At 40.1% G+C, this 9,897-nt stretch overlaps 1 long non-coding RNA gene across 1 annotated transcript; it reads right to left on the bottom strand.

Annotated features, from left to right (window-relative positions):
• Positions 1–323: 323 nt before the first annotated feature.
• LOC104853248 lies at positions 324–8,521 on the bottom strand. Its single transcript, XR_777723.3, has 4 exons — positions 6,477–8,521; positions 6,139–6,356; positions 2,918–3,026; positions 324–485 (listed from the first exon to the last, which is right to left on the bottom strand). It is a non-coding gene; the product is annotated as an uncharacterized LOC104853248 (long non-coding RNA).
• Positions 8,522–9,897: the final 1,376 nt, after the last annotated feature.

Below are 9,897 nucleotides of genomic sequence, written 5' to 3' on the forward strand. Positions count from 1 at the left end.
CTCTGAGTGACAATCACCTGATATCCGTATCTATAGTACTAAAGTTAGAATCCTTGATTGTTTCCAGCTGTTTCCCCCCATCTTTATTACTTTGTATGCATGCACAACCAGGAAGCTCCACCAATTTCAAGATCTAAATACGTGTGCAACTCCATTTTTGTAAATTTGCTGATTTTCTTATGTTCTGCTGTAGTCATTCAACATCCATCATCTGCAAGGAGACACTTACCAAATATTTCAAGTCCTCCCATGCCTCTTTTCTTTCCTTTCTCTTCAAGGCAGTCTGAGCAGTCTCTTTAGGCAATAACCTTAGTACAAAAACATGTAAATTTGCTGATTTTCTTATGTTCTTCTGTAGTCATTCAACATCCATCGTCTGCAAGTACCACTCCAGGGAGACACTTACCAAATATTTCAAGTCCTCCCATGCCTCTCTTCTTTCCTTTCTCTTCAAGGCAGTCTGAGCAGTCTCTTTAGGCAATAACCTTAGTACAAAAACATACGGTATTTCACTGCTCTGCTTAAAAATCACTTGGAGTATGTTTCCATAAAGGTAATATAAAGCAGTTACAATGTCCAACACAGATTGGCGTGATTAATGTTTTCCCAGATTCTGTCTGTCCAAACATCACACTATAAGGATAAATTGTTATTGTGTTCTCAATGCATGACATGTTAGATTTGTTACTACAAACAAACAAACAAAAAAATCTGAGATGATGGACTCATAAAGAGAAAGAATTTATTTTGCTTCGTAGTTGTGGATTTCCTGGTCCATGATTACTTGATCTTGTTGCTCTGGGACTGTGGTGAGAGAATACATCACAATAGGTGATATGGTGGAACAAAGCCACTCACTAACTAGGAAACAAAATTGGGATCGAAGAGAGTGTTGGCGTCCAGTAAAAGCCTTCAAAGCCACATCACCAATAACCTAACTTCCTCACCTCTGAAAAGATTTGCCACCTCCCAATAGCATCTAAAGGCTAAAAATAGGGGTTTAAAAGACACCCAAGACCCAGATGATAGTACAGTTCATCAGAAAGTCCACTTTGAACAGCTTTCAGAGTCGAATCACATTCTGGCGTCTGAGGTCTGGGTATGAGGTAGAGCTGTTTCTTCACGAGGCCCCTCTCCTCGGCTCTAGAGTTTTCTCCCTGTGTCTGCACATGGCCAGCCCCCTGTATGTGGCTGTGTGCTCATTTCCTCTTATAAGGCAACCAGCTCTATTGGGTTAGAGTTGACCATAATGACTTCATTTTACCCTAATTGCCTCCTTAATGATCACATTTCCAAATACAATCACAGGCTGAGATTCTAGATATTACAGCTTCACACAGGTATTTAGGGGTAGAGAATAAACACAATTAGCTGATAATATGCACTTTAAATATAATGACTCTTTCCCAGTCTCTTCTAAAGCCTGCATTGGTGGAATTACAGTGTTTTCTGAAAACTGTCACAGGCAATATATTGATCTTTTTGATCCATATGACAAATCCGGAGAAAAAATTGATGGGTCAGAATTCCCCTGAATATGTGAAAACAGCTAATTTTAGTATCTGATTATTTTAATGGTACTCAATGGGATTGAAGATTCTATCCGTGATGCATAGAATGGCATCATTTTATCACCTGTGCTTACTTTTCTAAAACACCGAGTGAGAAAAAGTCTGAAAACTTTGGTCACAGGATACTTCATGTACTAAAATCCAGATCTGTCAAAAGCGTATTCCATTAAAAGTTGAGAATAAATCTAATCATGTCTCAGAAAAAAAAGTTTGTATGTAAGAAGGGTCAGAAAAAAATAGATTTACTATTTATTATTTGTACCTTGGCTGAAAATGTAATAGCTCCCATAGGCTATTTCAAAGACATTTTCAACAACATCATGGAATCAGAACCCAAATTGGGGTCATGTTATTTTCCAACTGTATGACTTAGGGGAAGAAGGTACTTTCCTATTGCCTGTGATCAGAAACATGAGCTAAATATAGTTTTAAATGAAGTCTGCCCCTCAGAGAAGCCTAGACAGTATGCCGTAACAAGTTGAGAACAGCTTGGAAATAGCTTTTGAAAACAAAGGCTCACTAATACAACCTCAGAACTTTTGTCCAGTAAAATCTAAACAAGTCAAGACAATCATTCTGTGATCCATATTGTGAGCTACAGGAGATGATTTGAGATCAGCATCTATCTGTGATCCTCACTGGAATTTAATGTAAGGCTGCTGAAAGCCAAGATCCAACTGATGATACTTTCCACTGGATCTTCAAGAATTAAAGCAAGTTTTGTCCATTAAAAAAAAAAAACTTTTAGTAATTTTTGGGGGGAAACTTTATTTACCTCCGCTGGTTAGTGGTTTGTTGTCATTTGATCCCCATCGTAAATCTTCAATTTATAGAATCTGAAATGGTTGCCATGGAAATGATAACAATGTAACACTCAGGATTATGAGTCGAGTGGGAGAGAAACAGCAGGCACAAAGAACACTTAACAAGCAGAATCCCGTTGTCATGCAAATAACCTTCTAACTGTCACATGTGATCTCTCATGCACGATTTACTTTTGTGAAAAAAAATTGTTTTTTTACCTTGGTATGATAGAGAAATGCATTATTGTCCTCTGAGACCGATTCAAAAATGAAAATGTTATGGAACTTGACGAAGCGTATTTTTAGGTCGAGAGACCCTGCTTTGTGGCATAGACATTATCATCAACACGTTGCAATGACCATTTTGGGAAATACGATGATTTGTCCAAATGGTAAGGATCTGCTCCAAATCGTAAGAGTAATTACAATCACACACGATCATTGCCAATTTAGAGGCCTCAAATAAAGCACTTGAAAGAGATGCCATTTATGACTAACTTGGTTGCTGAGATTGTGACAGTTGCTGGTCGTCATCACACATACCTCAGTCTTGACCTTAAACAAAGGCAGATGGAATGGTTTCCATGACAACGTGAGCAGATATAGATTTAAATGAATCCAGCGCAGTCTTTCCATGTGTTTGAGAGGCAACCTGTGTAATAAATAAGCAAGAAATCAATGAGGCTGATATACATCAGACATCCACATACCCACGTGATGACAGTTGCTGTGCATATAAGTTCACTGAGTTCTCACAACAGTCTTGCTGTACACAACACAGTACACAAACACACATGCATACACACATGCGCACCATTTTGTCATCTTCTGTTTTAAGAGGATCTTAAGGCTGAAAGTGATTGAGGAGTTGTTTCGGGGTTAACAAGGTTTAAAGTCTGGATTTACACGAAAGCATCTAACAACATCTTGGTCTTGCCTCAAGTTCTTTCGCTTCAAGAATTAAAATCTTTTGTAAAACACAAACATATATGGGCCCCAAACTGGCAGGCACCGTCTTGGCTCTAAGCAGGTTTAACTGTGATGTTTAAAGAGGAAGTGCCCCCCTTTGTTTCGTGCATTGAAAACACTGACTTCATTAATGGATTAATTTATGGATGAGTTAATAGATAAAGGGACTGTTAGGAGATAGGGCCCAATCGGAAGGTGCATGTCATTGGAGACGCATCTCAGGAGGGTGAACCTTTTTATTGGCTCTTTCACAAACTCTACTTCCTGTGCGGCATAGACTGACAGCTCTTCTCCCCCGTGTTCCACCACCATGTTGTTTCTGCCTGGAAGCTTGCCAATCGTGGATGAAGCCTTCCGAAACCATGAGCCCACATGAATCTCTTTCCATTTAAGTTGTGTATGTCAGGTATTTTGTGGCAGCAATGAAAAGCTAATTCTCCACCCGGTCTTCGTGTCTCAGGAGATCATTCATCTGCTAAAGTTAAAAACATTTTTAAAAAGTGCAAGTAGTGACTACTGAACTCTTTGATGGAGGTAAAGCCAAAACTGAGTATATGGCAGGTAGATGGAATCTTTATAGGATTTGTGGGTTTGAGGAGCTTGGCTCTATCCATCCTACTGTAAAGTCCTATAACTAGCAATATTGGTGTTCATCGCTGATCACGGTATTTGACTTAAAGCAAATAGGCCAATAGATTTTAGAGAGAGGTCAATTCACTGAAGATTTCCTGATAAGGGCCTCCTTGACAGAGTATCCCGGGATCCAATTTTTTGTTTAGGAATGGACTGATAAACACGGCATTTCATGACATGTATTATTCATTAGAATCGGTAATTATGTAAGATGTCATCTAAGTAAGTCTATTCAACCAGAGAACAAAGTGGCTCCAATCATAAGCGCATGGTGATTTTCACTGGTGATAAGCTTAGAGATAGGACTAGTGACTTAAAATAGTAAGAGAAATCAGTAGCAGACTATATGCACATTCATACACATACTGAAATGCACACAGACATAAACACATCCATATTGATAGCTGACACGTTTAGTCTTGATTGCCAACTCAACTGGCTAGTGAGAGATAAAGATTTATATCTAGATGTCCTCCAGTTGTTCAGTGTATTCATAAGTGGGGCTTTGGGGAGATGATTACATCATGAAGGCAAGACAGACATTAGAGGACTAACCCACTGATGAGTTTACAGCTAAATGTAATGTCGGGAGAAGGCGGGTCACGGGGAATATGCCCTAGAAGCATATATCTCCCTCCCTCCTTCCCTCATCTGTGTTTTCTACTGCCATGTCATGAGCTCTTGCTCCTCTACCCTGGAGCTGATCAACTGTGGACCGAAACCTCTACAAACTAGAAGCCAAAATAAAACTTTTCTCCTTACAGTCATGAATGTCAGGTATTGTGTCTCAACCCTGAGAAGGTAACTTAGACAAGACACATCTAGATTAGTAAGCCTAAATACACTTCTGGATCTGTCTTGTTGGGTCATTGACTCATGACCTGGTGGACAATAAGTGACCCTGACCTCTTCTTTTCAGGTTCTTTGTTTTCTCTTAGCTTCCCCAAACCCATGGATTGAGCATCTTCTCACTATCACATCCTTCTGCTGTGATGTTTCTGCTTTGGAGCCAGCCAGCCAGCCAGCCAGCCATGGACTGAACCCTCTGAACCCGTAAGCCAATACAAACCTGTCTTCATTGGAACCATGGGTTTCAGGTATTTTGTTCCCCCAAAACGAACACATAATTCTTTTTAAATTTTTCAGTTTTGCGAGAGCCATCCAAGAAAGGTGAGGACAGTGGGAGAGTTGTTCATGGTTGGTGTGTCAGCTACAAAAATAACATTCTTAAGCTATAGATGACTCTTTCTCAGTGTCATGCATGGTTACCGAAGCCTACCATGGAAGCATTTAGTGATGGTACTCAGCGATGGTACTCAGTATTGAATTAGCAGCCAGACCTTAATTACATGTACAATAAAAGGGAAAAATAAGCAGGAAGAGGCTGCACAGCTGGCTGGAGGCCTTCACCCTGCTCCCTCAGACATCTGGTCTACCCAGGGAACAAAGCCCTTGGCTCTTTTGGGGAGGATGGCAGGTTTCCTGTTTGACCAGACTACATGGTAGGTGTCCAAGGCTGCCATCTCACGCCTGCTCTGATGTACTTGGGTGGAAAAGAGCCCTTCTGTGAGAGCTGTCATTTGGCACTGCAGAGCTCTATGTCCTTACTTGCCATTGCTATCATGACTGTGACCCCATCACTTCACCCTGTGTTGCCTGGGTAATGAGGAAAATCAGTTAGCAGGCGGTTGGCTCACTTGGCTTATGTGAGAGTGATGTGTAATGTGGAATTAGGCTGGGTTTGCCTGAGGTAAGTGAAACAAGCTGTTTTTCTTTGGTCTTTTTTTTAATTTTCTTTCTTGTTTATGGTACCTCTTTAAGCCCCGAAACTACTGTCCTTCCTCATCTACAGTTTAATGTGCCTTTTTTTTTTAAACTTCAGTTACTCATGGACAACTGTAGTCTAAAATTATGAAAAGGAAAATTCCAGAATTAAACATTTGTACAATTCCAACATGTGACATTCCGAGGAGGAAGATGTGTAAGTCAGTTTTCCATTGCTGTGGCAAAGTACCAGACAAAATCAACGTAAAAGAGGAAAGGTTCATTTCACCTCCTGGTTTGAGAGGTTTCCGTCCATGGTTGGGTGGACTCACTCTTTCTGGAGGTGGGGTGAGGGAGAACATCATATTAGAAAGCCATGGTAGTATAAAGGTGCTCACCTCATGGCAGTGTGTGGGGGGTAAGACCAGATGTAGTCTCCAGGTTTGCGATCCACTCTCTTCACTGAGCATCCACCTTTGAAGTTTTCATCCGCTTCTCATAATGCCATCAGATGGTCCATTCACCAACAGATGAAGCCATTGATGAAGTGAGAATCTTCATGATCCAGTCATCTTCCCAAATCCCATCAGCTCCAGTCCAGCCCTAAAGACGTACCCTTTGGGGATATTCCAAATCCAAATCACAACTCGTCATTAAATTTTAAAACTTCTTTTGTCCTTTCAGGGATGTGAATCATCCCTTTGTCCCCTGGACCCATATTGTACACACTACTGACCTGTTAGTGACTTGGGATCCATCTAGGATATCAGAAAGACTGGTGCAGTATCTGTAATGTTTGTAGATAGGCTCTGGAACTACCTGTGGTTTCACACATTTATTAGGTGCCTTGAAATGTGCGCTCTGAAAATACAACATGTAAATACTGTAAACTTATCTTGGCATAGGTCCTAAGATATTTCACAATCTGTCTCTCAATCACTTCATCTTGCTTCACTGGTTCAGTTCCACATTCAAAACTTAAAACTCAATTCTTGCTCTTTATTAATTTTTTTTTTTTCATACCTGGATCAACCTCAGGAACTTCCGCTTGCCAGGCAGTTGGCAGCACCACTCAGCTAAATCCCCGGCCCTATTAACTTGTCACTTGTCAGTCTCTCTTCCATAAAATAACGTTGTAGTCCACTAAGTTTAAGGTCATAATGACCAATAATGACAGCTTAACAAATATGCATGCCAATGCCATGAAGAAGTATAGTTTTCTTCTAAGAGCTTTATAATTTAGTGCTTATCTATGGATCTAAGCTTTCTTTTGAGTTAAGTTTGCATGTGGTGTGAGGTAGTGATCTGTGTGTGATGTCAGGTAAGGATTTTAAGTAGGTGGACGTGCAAGACAGGAACTTCATTTTCTTTATATGCTGCTTGAACTTCAAACATCTATCCCACTGCCACAAAGAACAGCAAAAGGGAAATCGAGTATGAATTTTTGAATAGATATTTTATGTGTGTATAGTCCATGGCTCTAATTCCCAAATCCAGATTCTGTGTTCTATTTGTACGTAAAATTCAAGGAGAAATCAGAATGGATAATGATGAGAAATGTATCTTTACGTCCATTCTATTTGGCATGCTATACTACATTTCACTTCTCTTCACTAAACCTTTTCCAAAGACTGAGAAGTCGTAAATGAAAGCGAGAAGCTATCAAGGATCCAAACACACCTACTCACGTGCTTGATTTGAAAGGAGTTGAGATAAGAACTGGCCTCTTACACACGGTAGATTGCTAAAGCATCACCCTACCTCATTCATTCAGCGAATCACCATATAGTTTCATCAGTACAAATGGTCTGTACATAGCTTCACAATTATGCTCTCGAATTGAAAAACGTACATATGGCAAAAGAATGACTTCCTCGGGGAAGCTGTCCTTGAGAGCATTGTTATGTCATCTGTTTAATCAGAAAGAAAGTTTTTTATTCCAGCCTACCCAATGAGAATTCCTTTCATGATCCAGATTTAAACACTCTGGAAATTCTTTTTCTACTGCAAGGCCCCCACAAGTTCTTGCTCTTCTTGTAGGTCTCAGCTGCAAGCAACCAGGAATTCTCTGGGAGAAAAGGAGCTTCAGCCCCCTGCAGGAATGTCGACATCACAGTTTTGCCTTACTAGAATTCAATGGGCTTAAAGCCCTGAATCCCACCCCAAAATATACACATGGCTGGCCAGATGATTTGTTATTTTGTACCACTGACATAATTCTACTAAGAAGTAATTGAGTCATCAAACAATCTTCTAATACAATTTGGATGTCAAGAAAGGTGGTCTCCCGAGAGCTGAGCTGGCTGATTGGATCAAACTAGAAGAAAACCTGAGAGTTGCTCTAGTCCACAGACCCCCAACAGCCAAGCTGTAGGAGTTCAAACTCGACCCTGAACTGTGCATTTGAAGGACCAGCCCTCCACCGGGTCTGTGGAAAACATGACTTCCGTGTCACCAGTCCATGGAGGCAAAGAGTTGGGGACTCTGCTATAATGGGTATGCGATTTTGTGTTCCTTAGCCACAGGGCTCTGTCTGAGGGATGCATCCCTGCTCATTTTTGCCATTGTGTACAGAGGGTATTTATGCCAAGAAGACTATAATAATGCCACTGGATGTTAGAAGCATTTGTATTATTTGCATTGTAGATAGTCAAAATCCTTCCTGATCCATACTGTCCATTTTGGACTGAAAGTTCCCTGGGCAGTGCAAAACCGTGTTAGAATCGTTCTTAAAAAAAAAAAAAAAGTATTATTTTGTTATTCACACATTTGTAGTGCATAATGATCACATATGTAGAGCTGGTACATGTGCATAACACATCTTAATTCTTTTTTCTTCACCTTTCCCTCCCTTCTGTCTCTCCTCTCTTCATCTTTAGTTTCCTTCCCAGTTGAGAAATACCTACCTCCTTACTTCTTATTACCGAGCTTTTATTTTGCCTTGTATTTATAAACTGGGTTTCTTGTAGAAGAGAACCATGCAACATTAAAGCTTGTGTGTCTGCCTTAGCTCGCTTTTTACATTTACCGCTACCATCTCAAGACAAACCCCTTTTAATGGATTCAATTTTATCTTCACGGCAGAGTAGTATTCCACTGTGTGTAAATATCACAGTTTCTAGAATCAGGCTTAAAATGGCTTCTGTTTTCAGACTTCTTTCTTCTCTCCTCTCCTTATAACTACTTCCTGTGTTCCAAGTCCTTCTGTGATTCTCCAGCTAAAGCTTTTACTTCTTCCGCAGTTGTAGTTGATAAGATTGTCCCCATCCGTGCTGTCTCACGGAGAGTCAAGGTGACTCTGGTGAGACTGATGAACACGGAAACCGTCAACTCCACCTGCTTCAAAGAAGTTTCATTTTAAACAGAAGTGAAGGCCACACCTATTGAAATAAAAGGATGTTTTTCTCCCAGGGAAAATCTTTTCTGTGCACTTTTAAAATAACATGACTTCAAAGCCAGGATTGTCCATGCCAAAGGGGCTTTAAAACTTTTTTTGCGGGGGAAGCTGGGGATTTAGCTCAGTGGCTCTGCCACCTGCCTTGCAAGTACAGGGATCCAAGTTCCATCTCCTGTACCAAAAAAAAACAAAGCACAAACAAACAAACAAACAAAAACAATTTTTTTCAATACCAGAAATTGAACTCAGAGCCTCATACTGGCCAGGCAGGCACTGGGCCACTGAGCTACACAGAGGTCCTTTATGATCTAGCTATTCCCCTTCGGCTATCTTTGCAAAACTAAAAGCATCACACCGCAGCAATATATGAGCACTCATGTTTACAGCGGCAGTTTGTAATAGCTAAATCTTGGAAACATCCTAAATGCCCATCAACCAATGAATGCATAAATATATGTGGAGTACTACGGAGCCATAAAGATTCATAAACTCGAGACATTTCTAGGTAAATAAACAAACTTTAAGAATATACTGTTTTTTCCAAAAGTGTGATACTTTATCAAAATAACAAGAACAAAATTACCAATGAAAAAATAGCAAAAGCTATTACAAAAAATAGTAAGCTCATTGAATTCCTGTGTTTACACAGATTAAAAATATCTATCAGTTACCACACAGATTGTTGCATATTTTATGCTATAAGACAGGATAGTAACATGGGCTCTCTGAAATTCAAACTGCACTTACCAAGACAGTTTCA

The sequence above is a fragment of the Fukomys damarensis genome, unplaced genomic scaffold (genome assembly GCF_012274545.1).
Source record: "Fukomys damarensis isolate Sample0158 unplaced genomic scaffold, DMR_v1.0_HiC HiC_scaffold_39, whole genome shotgun sequence".
NCBI classification, from domain to species: domain Eukaryota; kingdom Metazoa; phylum Chordata; class Mammalia; order Rodentia; family Bathyergidae; genus Fukomys; species Fukomys damarensis.